This window comes from Dendrobates tinctorius, unplaced genomic scaffold (assembly GCF_039654945.1).
Source record: "Dendrobates tinctorius isolate UK_male_01 unplaced genomic scaffold, ASM3965494v1 ptg000320l, whole genome shotgun sequence".
NCBI classification, from domain to species: Eukaryota; Metazoa; Chordata; class Amphibia; order Anura; family Dendrobatidae; genus Dendrobates; species Dendrobates tinctorius.
In genome coordinates, this window is record NW_027361987.1 from 427,400 (window position 1) to 445,686 (window position 18,287).

The 18,287-nt window shown below is 48.0% G+C and overlaps 1 pseudogene; it reads right to left on the reverse strand.

The window, feature by feature from the left end:
* Nucleotides 1-18,287, reverse strand: part of LOC141073905 (uncharacterized) — a 74,791-nt pseudogene that overhangs the window by 36,703 nt on the left and 19,801 nt on the right.

Consider the following 18,287-nt stretch of genomic DNA (forward strand, 5'->3'; position numbering starts at 1 on the left):
AAAAGATCATTTTTGTTTAAAAAATATGATTTTTTAATTGTATGGCTTTATGTTATAAACTTCTGTGAAGCCCATGGGGGTTCAAAGTTCTCACCACACATCTAGATAAGTTCCTTAGGGGGTCTAGTTTCCAAAATGGTGTCATTTGTGGGGGGTTTCCACTGTTTTGGTACATCAGGGGTTTTCCAAACGCGACATGGTGTCCGATCTCAATTCCAGCCAAAAACGTCAAATGGCGCTGCTTCCCTTCCGAGCTCTGCCATGCGCCCAAATAGTGGTTTACCCCCACATGTGGGGTATCAGCGTACTCAGGACAAATTGCACAATAACTTTTAGGGTCCTGTTACCCTTGGGAAAATAAAAATTGGGGTGAAAAGATCATTTTTGTGGAAAAAATATGATTTTTTAATTGTACCGCTGTACGTTATAAACTTCTGTAAAGCCCTTGTGGGTTCAAAGTTCTCACCACATATCTAGATAAGTTCCTTGGGGGGTCTAGTTTCCAAAATGGGGTCACTTGTAGGGGGTTTCCACTGTTTAGGTACATCAGGGACTCTCCAAACGTGACATGGCGTCCAATCTGAATTCCAGCCAATTTTGCATTGAAAAAGTCAAACGGCGCTCCTTCCATTCTGAGCTCTGCCATGCGCCGAAACAGTCGTTCCCCCCCACATATCAGGTATCTGCGTACTCAGGACAAATTGCACAATAACTTTTGCAGTTCAATTTCTCCTGTTACCCTTGGTAAAATAAAAAAAATTGAACCTGAAGTATTTTTTTTATGAAAAAAAGTTAGATGTTCATTTTTTTTTAAATATTCAAAAAAATTCCTGTGACGCACCTAAAGGGTTAATAAACTTCTTGAATGTGGTTTTGAGCACCTTAAGGGGTGCAGTTTTTAGAATGGTGTCACTTTTGTGTATTTTCTATCATATAGACCCCTCAAAGTGGCTTCAAATGTGATGTGGTCCTAAAAATAAAATGGTGTTGTAAAAATGAGAAATCGCTGGTCAACTTTTAACCCTTATAACTTCCTAACAAAAAAAAATTTTGGTTCCAAAATTGTGCTGATGTAAAGTAAACATGTGGGAAATGTTAGTTATCAAGTTTTTTGTGTGCCTTATCTCTGTGATTTAAGGGCATAAAAATTCAAAGTTGGAAAATTGCGAAATTTTCAAAATTTTCGCCAAATTTCCGTTTTTCTCACAAATAAACGCAAGTTATTTGAATGAAATTTTACCACTAACATGAAGTACAATATGTCACGAGAAAACAATGTCAGAATCACCGGGATCCATGGAAGCGTTCGAGAGTTATGACCTCATAAAGGTACAGTGGTCAGAATTGTAAAAATTGGCCCGGTCATGAACGTGCAAACCACCCTTGGGGGTGAAGGGGTTAAAATTGTGGGGATTGGGGACTAATCATATTGACCTGGGATGTGGGAGGTTCTGATTATTGAGGATGCTAACCTCAGGTCATCAGCAGAACAGAGGGTGCGGGTAGGGTGGTATACTGAAATAAGGGAGGAGATGTAGGGTGGTGCTGAGCCATGGAGGGCTTTGTGGGTGAGGGTAATAAGTTTGTACTGGATTCTGGAGTGGATGGGTAGCCAGTGTAATGACTGGAACAATGTAGAGGCATCGGTGTAACGAATGGGGAGGAATATGATCCTGGCTGCAGCATTCAAGACAGATTGGAGGAGGGAGTGTTTGGTAAGAGGGAGACAGATTAGAAGAGAGTTACAATAGTCGAGACGAGAATGAATAAGAGAAACAGTAAGAGTTTTTGCAGACTCAAAGGTAAGAAAAGGTCGAATTCTAGAAATGTTTTTGTGGTGCAGATGACAAAAGCGAGCCAGTGATCGAATGTGGGGGGTGAATCAAAGCTCGGAGTCAAGTATGACCCCAAGACAGCGGGCATGTTGCTGGGGAGTAATAGTGGAACCACACACAGAAATGGCAATGTCGGGTATAGGTACATTAGTAGCGGGAGGAAACACAAGGAGTTCAGTCTTTGACAGGTTCAGTTTCAGATATAGTGAGGACATGATATTGGACGCAGCGTTTAGACAATCGCTGGTGTTTTCTAGAAAGGCTGGCGTGATGTCAGAAGAAGAAGCGTATAATTGGGTGTCATCAGCATAGAGATGGTACTGGAAACCAAATCTACTGATTGTTTGACCAATAGGGGCAGTGTACAAGGAGAAGAGGAGGGGGGCCTAGAACCGATCCTTGGGGGACCCCAACAGTAAGGGGTTGGTGAGAGGAGGAACCAGCAAAAGATACAGTAAAGGAGCAGTCAGAGAGAGCGGTCTTTTCTATGTGAAATCTTTAAAAAGTTCTTAGTTGTTCTGGAACACCCTCTCAGGGCTGTGCGGTTACTCGGTGCCGGGCCAGTGTCTACCCGGTCAATGGCCCTGAGTGTCCATGTAAGGCCCTGTGCACACAGTGCAGATTCGGTGCAGTTCTGCAGCAGATTTGGCCCTGCAGAACTGCACGTGATGTACAGTACCATTTAAGGCTATGTAAAACAAAAAACGCTCTGCACATGCTGCAGGTTTTTCCGCGCAGATTTGGTGCGGAATAAGGCTAAGTGCACACGTACTTTTTTGCCCTGCGGATTTTTCCGCCCAGAATTGAAGAAATCCGCAGGTCAAATGATTTGGAGAATGGAGCAGCAGGAAAACCGCACAAAAGAAGTCACATGCTGCATATTTTGAACCACAAGAAAACCGCGCGGAAAAATCCGCAGCGTCTGCACAGCGTTTTTTTTTCAATTGATTTACATTGTACTGTACATCACACTGCGGATCCGCTGGATATCTGCATCGTCTGCACATGGCCTAAAAGAAGCAGCATGTCGCTTCTTCTGTGCGGTTTTATTGCAGTTTTCCACCTGCTCCATTATAGAAATCTGCACTAAAGCTGCACTAAAACTGCAGGTAAAACGCAGGCCATTTTACCGGCAGATTTAGCAAAATCTGCGCGGAAAATTCCACAGCAGAATCCGCACCGTGTGCACATAGCCTAAAAATAAGAAGTGATAACCAGCACAGCAGAGTCCTGCACACACTGAGGCCCCTGGTCATGTGACCCCTGACTCCTCCCCTCCTGTGACCTCATCACAGGTCCTGTGCGCACAGAGCAGCTGTAGAAATCTCCGGCCTCGGGGGTCTCACCAGACTTCGCTCTTTTCTTGCAGGGGCCGCAGTGGATTTCATCCTGGATCCATAGAGCTGAATAGAGGAGCGATGTTCCTTCACTCTGATGGGAATTGATGGTGACGTTTGTCCAACGTCCACGTTACCGAGTAAATCCCCCCAGGACTGCAGCCGGTAAAGACCCCGATATCCACAGGTGTCCCCTCTAATTGGGGGAAAGGGATAGAAAAGCCTCTTATCCCGAGGGGAAACCCTGTACATGGAGACATCGGCCTCAGATCTCTCCTGTCCTGTTCTTCCAGAAAAGCCTCAAACTTCTGTGTGTGACTCAGAGCTGAGATCTAACGTGAGAGAAGATTCCAGTGCGGGGAAGACGGGAAACCTTCATATAGACGGCCGGTGGGGATGGAGGCAGTGACCGACTCTGGCCAAATCTGTCTCTAGAGCCGCAGTAGGAGATGAAGATGTCGTCCTCATCATGAAGGAGTTATTTCTCATGTCGCGTGTAATGAATCTCTCCTGCAGTATTGCTAATGCCGATTCCAGTGTCGGTAATGAGACGAGAATTAGCGTTATGGAAGATGAGTCTATGAGGAACGTGTTCAGCTGCCGACTCCGAGGAGGAAACTGCTTGTTGTCTGTGGCCTAAATATATAGGTTTTATTAGTAGATGTCAGGGAAGAAAACTAAACCCTGTAAGATAATAAATCTCCTCATATGTTTCCCTTATTATCTCCAGTAATTGTATTATTACACAGGATTCTTATGATGTTACATCGGCTCATCTTCTTCTCATTCAGGTCTCTACAATATCGGATCCTCTCAGTGAAGATCTTCTACAGAAGAGAATTCTCCTGATTTACCCATCAAGGATGGATATGGACAGAGACAAGATGGCGGAGAGGATATTACACCTCACCCTAGAGATCCTCTTCCATCTCACTGGAGAGGTGAGAGATTCTGATGACGTCACATTACATCATTCTTATCTATGGGAATAACATATGGACAGAACTGGAGAGGTGAGGACTCTGGAAATGTCTGTAGTGAGATTTATTAATGTGTCTCTCCATAACCAGGATTACACAGTGGTGAAGAAGACCTCTAGTGATCGCTGTCAGGACCCTGTGTCTGAGGGATGTGGAAGACCCCTGAGCCCAATCACGGGGCCTCCACCTCACCCCCTGATCCATGAGGACATCAATGACCAGAAGATCCTAGAACTCATCTACAAGATGATTGAGCTGCTGACTGGAGAGGTGACACTGCTGGGAATGCTGGGACATTATACAGTAACACTATGAAGGGATCGGGGGATGACGGTATCATTGTATGTGTCAGGTTCCTTTAAGGTGTCAGGATGTCGCTGTCTATTTCTCCATGGAGGAGTGGGAGTATTTAGAAGGACACAGAGAACTGTACAAGAACGTCATAATGGAGGTTCCCCAGCCCCTCACATCTCCAGGTAATAGACAGGACTAAATACACACGGCCTATAATTATCTGTATGTAGAGAATGAATTCAGTCCCTGTATGTGTTTCCTCCAGATCTATCCAGTAAGAGGACAACACCAGAGAGATGTCCCCGTCCTCTTCTTCCACAGAACTGTAACCAAGAAGATCCCAGTGCTCCTCAGGATCATCAGGTACATGGAGAGAAGGTGTCAGGAGATCTCCCCTATGATGTGTAGATGGCTGTGAAGGTCTTGTGCTCAGTCTTGTTTTATCCACCGGTATTATCTGTTTTATACTTGTGTAATGAGAACGGTGGAGATGGCAGGATTAGAGCTGATCATAGATGGGACTTCTCCATCTGTCTGTGACTCACAATATTTGTTTCAGGGTGAAGATCTGACCCATATTAATACTACAGAGACATATGTGAGGGGTGATGAGCGGTGTAAAGAGGAGATTCCCACATATGACTACCCAGGTGAGTAGTAACCACTGAATGCAGAGAAGTCACAGATTCCTCTCAGTCACCGGCTGTGGCTGCTTTATCGGTGGTGTAGTCCGGCCGTATTACCATGATCACTATTTTGCCTCTAGGCCAGGGTTCCCCAACTCCAGTCCTCAAGGCCCACCAACAGATCATGTTTTCAGGATTTCCCTTGTATTGTACAGGTGATGCAATTATCACCTGGGCAATACTAAGGAAATCCTGAACACATGACCTGTTGGTGGGCCTTGAGGACTGGAGTTGGGGAACTCTGCTCTAGGCCACAACATTCTCCTCCACCCAAAACTGTTCAAATGACTTTGGGCATTGAAAGCCCTTTTCTATAGAACTTGTCACCTAGAAGATCCACCTACCCCCTGGGATTAGGAGACGCTGACCGTTACCTGCCCAGATCTGTAACTATAAAGCCAAATGACAGCGTACGTAGAATGTGCTGACAAGTTAGAAAATCACTTGAAGAAAAGTATTATGATGGGCCTGTAAGAGAAAGCGGAGGGTAATGATGCTGTTGGCTTCCTAGATCCCTGAGATCTTATCGGCTGAATCTTCTCTCCCTTCTGTGCTGCTGAATGTCTCATGGTCCTGTAGTAATGGCCCGGATTGGGGGGTGGTCCACTGCTTACCGCGACCAGACGACACAGACACCAGACGGAGGCAGATTTTGGTTGCAATAGGTCCGAGTTTATTGGCCGTCCTCCGGACGACCATAGCTATACACCGCAGCTGCTTTACAGCTCTCCATATTCAGGCCCGGGTACCTTCACCTTCCTTCTGTCGTAGTGACGTTCCTCGCGGATCTTTCACTGGGGCTGCCCTAGGCCTATCTACCGCCAGCGCTTCACCAGTCCGAGGTCGTCGTCCTCATCTGTCCTGCGGTTCTTTGTGTCAGGGCCACCCCCCTGACTGTCTCTTCCTGTCAGTCCCCTGGTCGAGCTCTCCACCGTCGTCAGTCCTCCGTACTGAGTCTTCTCCTCCTGAGCTCCTCCCGGGACTAGCCTAGCCTGGAACCCTGTCCTGTCCTATTTATCCCCTTGCTCGGGAATTTCCCTCCTGGGTTCCTATCTCCCCGCCCCCATGACTAAATGGTTTCTAAAGCCCTAAGCTGCTGTCAAGTCCTGAACTACGCTCCCCCCTGCCATCTTGTGGTCAAATCTAGGTATTGCACTCCTATCTTCCCCAGCTGTTTCCCTTCTGTCATTGCCATTATCCGTCTATAGTGCACAAACCGTCCCTTCTTCCTTCAGTCATGTCTGTCCGTCAAGTCACCTTCCCCACACTCCCCCTTCCTTTGTGTATTGTCATCCCCGACAATCGTACTCCCTACCTACGTTGTCCTGAAGCTTGTACACCGTCTGTTGTCGGACCGGTTGTTGGGTCAAACCCGCCACACGCGGGGGGGCTGAACCAAACCAGGAGCACCATGCTCCGAGCAGCCTACTGCTACCCGCCGGCGCGCACGCCACGTGACAACTTCTTTCAGGTTGGCGAGGTCCACCTGGACTACTCTACGGCGTGTACCTCCCACTGCTCTCCCCTTCTGTTACCCTCTACTGTCCGGAACACCATGACTGAGGCCTTTTGCCTACCAGGCCATCGCTAGTGCCCGCCCATCCTTTTGGGGTGTCCGTGGTGTCGGGGACCTGACTGACGGACGACTGTCTGGCTCAATATCTTCCATCTCTTTGTCCATCAAATTAAAAAGAGTCATGGTCGGCGGTTTTATCCTACCCTGTACCCGGGACCTGTTACACATTTTTATACATACTACACATTAAGTGTAGTATGTAGAAGAAGCAAGCGGGCGAAACGCGCGTTGGAGCGCGGGGTCAGCACTGCGGGCTGCAATCACCTCTTTTCCCTTTAGTAAGTACACCTCTCTTAAATCATTGGCACTTATGCGATTTGCAATATATTTATTGCGGTATAACTTTATTACATATGGTCAATTATAGGAAAAAGGGCACTTTAGTAATTTAATGCCGTTGGCAAGTAATAATAAGACTTTTTGGGCCCTCTCTCCATATGTAAATTGACCTGTTTATTATTCTACTTTATATATGGTATGCTCAAGGGAATTTTATGAACATCTTTTGAGGTTTTTGTGTTCCTGCATTGTGCCATTCCCCTGGGGTATGTTTGTTTGCAATAAATACAGGTAGCATTTTATGTATTTTAATAGGCTAAATAAAATTATTTGTTATCCATTTATGGTTCTCTTCATTAGGAGTCAGTCTAAACACTGTCTTCTTGGTTTATGTACATTGTTAAGGAAGTGCCATTGCAGCATTGGTGGACTTTTTGGGTTAATACTACACATTAAATCAACTTGTTAGCATACCGTTACCTCTACTTTAACCCCTTCACTACCAAGGGTGGTTTGCACGTTAACTCCCGGGCCAATTTTTACAATTCTGACCACTGTCCCTTTATGAGGTAATAACTCTGGAACGCTTCAATAATTCTAGGCGATTCTGACATTGTTTTCTCATGACATATTTTACTTCATGTTAGTGGTAAAATTTCTTTGCTATAACTTGCGTTTATTTATGAAAAAAACGGAAATATGGCGAAAATTTTGCGATTTTCATACTTTAAATTTTTATGCCCTTAAACCAGAGAGTTACGTGACACAAAATAGTTAATAAATAACATTTCCCACGTGTCTAGTTTACATCAGCACAATTTTGGAACTAAAATTTTTTTTTGTCAGGAACTTATAAGGGTTAACAGTTGACCAGCTATTTCTCATTTTTACAACAAAATTTACAAAACCATTTTTTTTAGAGACCACCTCACATTTGAAGTCACTTTGAGGGGTCTATATGGCAGAAAATACCCAAAAGTGACACCATTCTAAAAACTGCACCCCTCAAGCTACTCAAAACTACATTCAAGAAGATTATTAACCCTTCAGGCGCTTCACAGGAGCAAAAGCAACATGGAAGGAAAAAATTAACATTTAACTTTTTAGTCACAAAAATTATTAGTTAGCAACAAGTTTTTTAATTTTCCCAAGGGTAACAGGAGAAATTGGACCACAAAAGTTGTTGTCCAATTTGTCCTGATTATGCTGGTACCCTATATGTGGGGGGACCACTGTTTGGGCCCACGGCAGGGCTCGGAAGGGAAGCAGTGCCATTTGACTTTTTCAACCTAAAATTGGCTGGAATTCAGATTGGACGCCATGTTGCATTTGACGACCCCCCAATGTGCCCAAACAGTGGAAACCCCCCACAAGTGACCCCATTTTGGAAACTAGACCCCCTAAGGAACTTATCTAGATGTGTGGTGAGCACCTTGAACTCCCTAGGACTTCACAGGAGTTTATAATGCCCGGGTTTGAAAATAAAACATCATATTTTTCCACAAACATGATCGTTTAGTCCCCAATTTTTTATTCTCCCAAAGGTAGCAGGAGAAATTGGACCCCATAAGTTGTTGTCCAATTTGTCCTGTGTACGCTGATACCCTATATGTGGGGGAGGACCACTGTTTGGGCGCACGGCAGGGCTCGGAAGGAAAGCAGTGCCATTTGACTTTTTCAACCTAAAACTGGCTGGAATTGAGATTGGACGCCATGTTGCGTTTGACGAGCCCCCAATGTGCCCAAACAGTGGAAACTCCCCACAAGTGACCCCATTTTGGAAACTAGACCCCCTAAGAAACTTATCTAGATGTGTGGTGAGCACCTTGAACCCCCTAGGGCTTCACAGGAGTTTATAACGCCCGGGCGTGAAAATAAAAAATCATATTTTTTCCACAAACATGATCGTTTAGTCCCCAATTTTTTATTCTCCCAAAGGTAGCAGGGGAAATTGGACCCCATAAGTTGTTGTCCAATTTGCCCAAACAGTGGAAACCCCCCACAAGTGACCCCATTTTGGAAACTAGACCCCCTAAGGAACTTATCTAGATATGTGGTGAGAACTTTGAACCCCCAAGTGTTTCACTAAAGTTTATACTGCCCAGGCGTGAAAATAAAAAATCCTATTTTGTACCCACAAAAATGATTGTTTAGTCACCAATTTTTAATTTTCCAGAGCGTAACAGGAGAAATTAGACCCCAAAAGTTGTCCAATTTGTCCTGAGTATGCTGGTACCCCATATGTGGTAGAAAACTACTGTTTGGGCACACGTTGGGGCTCAGATGGGAAGTAGTGATGCTTTGGAATGCAGACTTTGATGGAATGGTCTGCGGGCGTCATGTTCCATTTGAAGAGCCCCTAATATGGTTAAACAGTAGAAACCCCCCTCAAGTGACCCTATTTTGGAAACCAGACCCCCTAAGGAACTTATCTAGATATGTGGTGAGAACTTGAACCCCCAAGTGTTTCACTAAAGTTTATACTGCCCAGGCGTGAAAATAAAAAATCCTATTTTCAGGTCACCACCTGACAGCACGATGGAGGAGGTCCTTCTTATCCACATTGGGACAGGAAACCACGAGAGCTCAAAAGGACCCTCCCCTCGCCATCATTCAGTATTTTTCCTGTCCCACTGCGGATAGGAACGACGGGAGAAATCCGACCATTCCGAGCAGATGGTGATTTCGGGGGGCCCAGCCTTTCCCTTCCCGGCTCAAGAATTCTGCAGGCTGACACCCACCTGAGGGTCCCTCAGCAGACCCAGCGTAGCGCTGCTCCTGGGAGCCGGAGTCGCTTCCCCTGAGGTGGCTCTCGACTCCAGGCGTCGCCTCTGATGTCCCTCTGCCGGGCCGCCTCTACAGAGCCGCATCTAGTAAGCGGTCCCGACACCATATCACCGCCGCAGGGCATCTTTGCAGACCACCGAGGCATCGGAGCCACTGGTGAGGGGGCTGGCTTGGGGGGGACCGCGCCGCTCCGGGCGGCGGCGTCACAGGCCCTGGCGCCACTTCCGGGTCGCGGGGTCCACGTCACTTCCGGTCTCTCCGGCTGGCCTGATTGCTTCCTGGGGCCGCGTCACTTCCGGGGGACGGGCCCGGGTGTCTGCAGTACTTCCGGGTGGCGGTTCAGTCACGGCGATTCAAACTGAACCGCGCACTCCCGGAGCTGGAAGCCGACAGGCGACGCCCCTCCAGGAGGAATCGGAGCAGGTCGGACATCGCGCGCACCAATTCAGGTGCACTGACTAGCGGCAGGTGGGCCCACACAGCTGTTCCTGCACAGAGATGGAGGATCAGGCGAGAACCGAGACGGGGTCTGATGGCCAGGGTCACGTGAGTACCTCAGCAAAGGTTACTGCAGGACCCTAAGTAGGCAGATCCCACAGGACACATATTCTGTGTATTTTAGGGGACCCCAGCAGAGAAGAAGGAGTCTATGAAAAAGGAGAAAAAGTGCCCAATCTGTGCCAAAAAACTAAAGGACACATGGCATAAGCCCTTATGTGACGCATGCACCAAACGCATAGTGGGGGATGAGCAAGCCACTATCATGGCTAACATGAGATCCATTATAAGGTAAGAGGTACAGGCTTCAGTATCAGGCCTGAGATGCCCCCAAACTCCGCAGCCGATCCCCCAGGTATCCGGTAAAAGGCCAAGGGAGTCGGACTCCTCGTCGGAGGAGGACCCGTCCGAATCAGGACTAGAAGTGGAGGAGATGAGAGAACCCACAGAGAAGGGGAAGAGATATCTCTTTTCATCCGGGGATACGGACGAACTGCTGGGTGCGGTAAGACACACTATGCAGATTGAGGAACCCCCAGAGACTCTATCGGTACAGGACGAGATGTTTGGGCGGCTGCGATCGCAAACCTCAATGGTATTCCCAGTAAATACGCATATACGAGCGATGATCCTGGAGGAATGGGAAGAGGCGGAGAAGAGACTCACGGTCCCTAGAGACTTTAAACTGCGCCTACCATTCGACCCAGAGGAGGTCAAGGTCTGGGAGGAAATCCCAAAAATAGATATCCCAGTTGCAAAGGTGTCTAAAAAGACAGTCATTCCCTTTGAGGACTCTTCCAATCTGAATGAGCCCATGGACCGGAAGGCAGACGGCCTCTTAAAGAGAGCCTGGGAAAGTTTGGCCGCGGTCATACGGGCTAATATAGCAGCAGCGTCTGTAGTGCGTTCAATGCACCTGTGGATAGATGACTTAGAGGAGCACCTTACAGATAGAACCCCAAGGGAGGCTATTCTAAAATCCCTTCCCCTGTTAAAATTAGCCACCGGGTTTCTAGCTGATGCCTCAGCGGAGACCGTCAGATTTACGGCCAGGAATCAGTCCCTGACTAACGCGGCCAGGAGAGCCATCTGGCTAAAAAGCTGGTCGGGGGATATACAATCCAAAAATAAGCTCTGCTCAATCACATTTTCGGGAGGCAAGGTGTTCGGGCCTGTGCTCGATGATATTTTCGAGAAAACCTCTGAAGAGAAAAAAGGTTTCCCAGAAGAGAAACGTAAAAAATATCAGCCCTTTCGTAGGCCCCGTTTTAACCAAAGAACGGACTACAGAGGGAAGGGGAAAACTGGAAGATGGAGCTACCCCAAAGGGGGAGAGAGCAGGGGCAGGAATAGGGACTCCATCTTCTCCGGGTCAAACTCCCGAAGGAAATTACGCCACCAGAGTAGGGGGGCGATTGCTCGGGTTCCTAGGAGAGTGGCAGTAAATTTCCAGCAGCCCCTGGGTGCTACAGGTGATCTCGCAGGGGTACAGGATAGAGTTCGACTCCCTCTCTCCAGGCCGATTTCTGATAACCAGCTCCCACCTCCATTCTGCCTCCCCCATGTGGCGGGACATTCAGGACCTCCTGACAACGGCTGCAGTCATCCCAGTACCCGCGCGAGAGGAAGGCAGAGGGCACTACTCGAGCCTTTTCTCAATAAAGAAGCCGTCAGGAGAATCCAGAACTATAATAAATCTCAAACCCCTAAACAGGTGGCTAAGATACAAAAGATTCAAGATGGAATCAATAAAATCTACAATTCCCCTCCTAGGGAAGGGGGTGGTAATGTGTACTCTAGATTTAAAGAGTGCATATTACCATGTCCCCATCCATCCAGACCATCAAAAGTATCTCAGGTTTGCAGTGAGGAAAGGGGGCAGGATCTACCATTATCAGTTCCGCTGCCTCCCCTTCGGTCTAGCATCAGCCCCAAGGGTCTTTACGAAGCTGATGGCAGAGGTAGTGGCCTACCTAAGAATCAGAAATATCACGGTGGTCCCTTACCTAGATGATTTCCTCATCATAGCAGATTCAGTGGCCCGGCTCAGGCTCGACTGTCAGTCTTTGATTTCCATGCTGCAGAGCTTGGGCTGGATTATAAACTGGCAAAAATCAGATCTAATGCCCAAGCCAAGAATAAAATTCCTGGGAGTAATATTAGACTCAGAAGAAAGAATGTCTTACCTTCCAGAGGGAAAACAGACCAGCATGAAGGAAAGGATTCGCCAGTTCGCAGGACAGCGGGTCTCTATCAGGGAGGCCATGAAAATTCTAGGCCTGATGACATCCTGTATTCCCTGCATCAGGTGGAGCCAGTTCCACTCTCGAGATCTACAACGGGCAGTTCTATCTTCCTGGGACAGAAGACAAAGCTCGTTGGACAGAAAGATCCGATTGTCTCACCGGGTCAGAAATTCCCTTTTCTGGTGGACTGTTCCAAAGAATCTACGCACCGGTGTCTCATGGATCCAATTCCCGGAGGTCATAATTACCACAGACGCAAGCCAGCAGGGTTGGGGCGGACATGTCCAAGGAAGATACTACCAGTGACGATGGGGTCGAGAGGACAGCAAGGAGTCCTCCATCTTCAGGGAGCTTCATGCGGTATGGAAAGTATTATCGTCGGCCCAGTCACTGGTGAGAAACAGGCATGTCAAAGTACTATCAGACAATACCACGACAGTAGCTTTCCTCCGTCACCGAGGCGGTCCAAGACACCCAGGACTACAGCACCTAGCCGAACAGATCTTCAGATGGGCAGAAAAGAACACCATTTCGATCTCAGCAGTGCACCTAGAGGACGACAAAAACCAGGTGGCAGACTTTCTCAGCAGGAGAAGAGTAGTCACAACGGAATGGGAGCTGAACAGCGAGAACTTATACTCTCTGAACCCTCTAGGGAACTCGGCAGGAATCGACGCTCTGTCCCAATCATGGAGCAGGGGCCTGTTATACGCCTTCCCGCCTCTCGCTCTCATACCGCGGACTCTCAGGAAGATCAACGAAGACAAAGCCAGAGTCATACTAATAGTGCCATTCTGGCCAAAGAGGAGTTGGTTCCCCTTGCTCAGGAAAATGGCAGAAGAAGAACCCATTCTTCTTCCAGAAAGAAGGGACCTCCTCCGCCAGGGCCCGGTTTGGCACCAGAAGCCAGAGGCACTTCAATTGTCGGCCTGGATCCTGAGCGGCAGGTCTTAAGATCAAGAGGCCTATCAGACGACGTCATCTCTACCCTGCAGGCGAATAGAAAACCGGTAACCGCCGCAATATACAACAAGATCTGGAAAAGATTCTGCAGCTTCTGTGGAGAGACGACAGTTGAGACTGACTGCCCCAATATCCCAAAGATTCTGGACTTCTTGCAGGCAGGGTTCAAAAAGGGTCTTAGACCCAGAACGCTAAGAGTACAGATCGCGGCCCTTAGTGTGTTCTATGACTGCTCCCTATCAGCACACCCCTGGGTAGCCCGTTTCTCCAGGGCGGTTCAGAGGCTGAAGCCCTTAATAAGGAAGTCGGTTCCCCCCTGGGACCTTAACCTAGTCCTCAATGCGCTATGTAAGCACCCATTCCAGCTAGTGGCAGACATAGGGATTGGTAATCTCTCGATCAGAACAGCATTTCTGGTAGCGATCACGTCAGCAAAGAGGCTAGGAGAACTTCAGGCCCTGTCTATCCAGGACCCGTATCTTCAGGTGTTTGACGATAGATTAATCTTAAGACTTGACCCGGCTTTCCTTCCAAAGGTGGTCTCAGATTCAAGCATGAATCAAGAGGTAGTACTCCCTTCATTCTGTCAGTTCCCTAAGAATAAAAAAGAGAGCGCCTACCATAGCCTAGACGTCAGGGAGTCGGTTCTCAGGTACCTAGACGCAACCAGGCCTTGGAGAAAGGATAATAATCTCTTCATTCAGTACAGTGGTCCGAATAAAGGGAGGAAAGCAGCTAAATCCACAATGGCAAGATGGATTAAGTCCACAATTAGTCTAGCCTATAGCACACAGGGGCAGAATCCCCCAGGGAACCTTAAAGCCCACTCAACCAGGGCCATGGCCACGTCATGGGCAGAGAGGGGGGGAGCCTCGGCGGAACAAATCTGTAGGGCCGCATACTGGTCCAGTCTGAGTACCATCTCTAGACACTATAAATTAGATGTGGTATCCGCACAATTGGCATTTGGCAGAAAGGTACTCCACGCAGTAGTCCCACCCTAGGATCAGTCTCCTTTGGTACTACTCCATCGTGCTGTCAGGTGGTGACCTGGAAAACGGTAATTAGACCTACCGGTAATTGTGTTTCCAGGAATCCATCCTGACAGCACTGTTAGTTCCCTCCCTAAGATATTCATCCGTACTATTGTGATGTAACATGTGTATGTGGAAATTTGTTGAATAAAAACCTTCTTGCATCTATCCAGATGTGTTACTTTGAGAAATCACTGAAGGATGGCGAGGGGAGGGTCCTTTTGAGCTCTCGTGGTTTCCTGTCCCAATGTGGATAAGAAGGACGTCCTCCATCGTGCTGTCAGGATGGATTCCTGGAAACACAATTACCGGTAGGTCTAATTACCGTTTTTGTGCCCACAAAAATGATCGTTTAGTCCCCAATTTTTAATTTTCCCAAGCGTAACAGGAGAAATTGGACCCCAAAAGTTGTTGTCCAATTTGTCCTGAGTACGCTGGTACCCCATATGTGGGAAAAAACTGTTTAGGCACACGTCGGGGATCGGAAGGGAGTGACGTTTTGGAATGCAGACTTAGATGGAATGGTCTGCGGGCGTCATTTTCCATTTGCAGAGCCCCTGATGTGACTAAACAGTAAAAAAAACCCACAAGTGACACTTTTTTGGAAACTAGACCCCCAAGGAACTTATCTAGATGTGCACCAACTAATCTAATGTTTCCGGTAAAGTAATTTAGTAGTTCATTGAGGTGTGGTACTTTTTGAAGCAATCCTTCATACACAGGCCAGGTTTTTCGGGGCAGGTGACGCATTGATAAATGGTGTCCTTGCGTATTCCGTTTTTGTAACACACTCGGCACCTTTTTTGCGATTTACCTCTTTTTCCAGTTTGCGGGACCTCCCCCGGGAAATGCTGACCTGGTACAATACGAGCACCTTCAGTTCCAGAAGTACTGGGGCCCGCTCCTTCCAGAGTGCCAAACATCAGGGCCTTAACCACTACCTCCTGGAACTCAAGGTACGACGTATCACTGGGGCATGCACATTGTGACAATAGGAATGCGTTGAGCATTGCCAATTGGACGATGTGCACGGCCAGCTTTTTGTACCACGCCTTGGCCTTTCTCAAAGCATTGTACGGTTGGAGGAGTTGATCGGAGCGATCAACGCCCCCCATGTTTTTATTGTACCCCAGCACACATTCAGGTTTGCGGACCTGTGTAGAGGTACCCCGTACAGTGCTGAGGGCGCTGCCATCACTGTGTATGGTGGTCAAGAGATGGACATCCCTCTTGTCCTTGTACTTGACCACCAGCAGGTGGTCGCTACATTGGGCCCTGCTCTCACCTTTTCGGAGCATCTGCCCAAGTAGTGTCTTCGGGAGGCCTCTCTGATTTTTGCGGACAGTACTGCAAACTGCGGTACCTCACGCAAAGAGGGCTTTGTAGAGTGGGACACTGGTATAAAAGTTATCAATGTAGAGGTGATAACCTTTATCCAGCAGTGGGTGCACCAAATCCCACACAATTTTCCCACTCATTCCCAGGTCAGGAGGACACTCAGGGGGTTCAATCCTGGTGTCCTTTCCTTTGTACACTCTAAACCTTTGGGTGTACCCTGAGGTACTCTCACACAGCTTATAGAGTTTGATTCCGTACCTGGCCCTCTTACTGGGCAGGTATTGACGGAATCTGAGCCTGCCCTTAAAATGGACCAAGGACTCATCCACGCAGATGTTCCTTTGGGGCACGTACACTTCAGCAAACTTTTTGTTGAAGTGTTCGATGACAGGCCGAACTTTGAACAGACGGTCAAAGTTGGGGTCATCTCGTGCGGGACACTGTGCATTATCGTTATAATGCAGAAACTTGTGGATGGCCTGAAAACGCGTCCGGACCATGACCATTCGGAACACTGGATTGTTGTATAAAATATCAACAGTCCAATATTTCTGAATTTCAGGCTTCTTCAGGATACCCATGTGGAGGACCCGGCCCCAAAACTGCGTCATTTTAACTGCATCCAGGAGGGGGTATGGGGGATGAAGATAGATTGGGGGGGTGAAGATAGATTGGGCAGGGGATAAGGGATCAATTAACACTTACAGTTGTAGTTTTCTTTCTTCTTTCTTCTGCAGGGATTGTGATGCTACAAGCTGTGGCACCACAATACCCAGCACAGGAGCTCTTGCTGCATCCAACCTCTCTGCAGGAATCCTCAGCTAGAGTGAGGACCCCTGCAGACAGGTTGGACAGGTCAGAGGCAGGTCAGGGGCAGGTCACAGAGCGGTCACGTCGCTGCTGTGACCTGTCATTGGTGGGATCGAATGATTACATCGATCCCACCAATCCCTGCTCTGCCTGGTGACCATGGTAACTGCCTAGGATTGGAGCTCACAGCTCCGTTCCTAGGCAGGTCATGGCCAGGTCATCAGCAGGGCACAGAGCGGTCACAGCGTGACCGCAGCTGTGCCCTGTGGCTAATCGATCGCGCCAACCACTTCCTGCAGGCCCTGCTGGGCCTGTCCTAGTCTCTGGCCTAGGATCGGTGCTATTACAGCACCGATCCGGGCTGGTACCGGCAGGGCACAGCGGCGCTATTGCATCGCTGTGCGCTGCGATTGGCGCGATCGATTAGATCGGCGATCGCGCCACTCTGGGTGCTTTTCTCCGGTGCCTGGTGTTTCCAGGCACCGGTCCTAGGATTGAGTACATCGGTACTCGATCCTGGCCTAGGTTCCTGTTTCAGCCAATCTGATTGGCTGAAACAAAGAGAATCGCTGTGATTGGCTGTTCTGAATTGAACAGCCAATCACAGCTCACAGAGGGGCAGGCCAGGGTGGAGACTGCCCGGGATGCTGAGGCCATCTATCCTGAGGTTAGATGGCGTCTGCATTTTAATGCGATCACCGCGACTTAAGTCGCGATGTCGCATTAAAGGGCATGACGTAATATTCCGTCCATGGTACTTAGGGCCCAGGCTACATGGACGGAATATTACATCCAATGAAGGAAAGGGGTTAATAACAGTATGAGGCTACTTTCACACTTGCGTTTTTTTGCTGCGCGTTTTTTTGCCCACACAAATGCATGGAAAAACGCATCATGCGTTGTGTGCGTTTTTTCGCGGGTTTCGGTGCGTTTTTTTGCTCATACCTGCGCATTACAATGCGCACGTATGCGCACCCATAGTCTACAATGGGTGTTTTGCTGTAAAAAAACACATTGCGTGCGCATGCGTTTTTTGGGGGCAAGTCAGACGCACAAAAAATGCAACAGGATGCATTTTGTGCGCCTGAGCGCACACTACAAAAAAATGCATGCGCATACAAACGCGTACAAACGCATGTGTATGCGCACTTAAGCGCACCCCATGTAAAATATAGGGAAAAAAAAAAGCACAAGTGTGAAACCAGCCTGAGTTACTCAACGGGAGTAACCCCTTTTCTTTTTTTCCTTTTTTTCTTTCAACACAACATTTTAAAACAGAACAGGAATACTCTCCCTTCCTTTAACGTTAGCACTTTCTCCCCGGCATCCCTGCTAGTTCAGGAGAAAACAATAAACAACAAAACATGAAAACATTTTCCTTCTCTGGAACACGAAACTGTCCTCTAGGACTGCACAACGGTGCATCGAATTCCCGGTAGTCGGGACCATCTCCTGATAGCCGGTGTTATGCCGATAGTAGGGGGCTCCACAGTCGTGGAGCTCCCGGGATGCTGGGAGTGTCTTTGGGGGTCCCTTTTTTTACGGGGGCTCGTGGCCTTCGGGTTCGACGATCACGGCTACCGCATAATAGCCGCGGGGACAGTACTCTTTATAGTATGACACC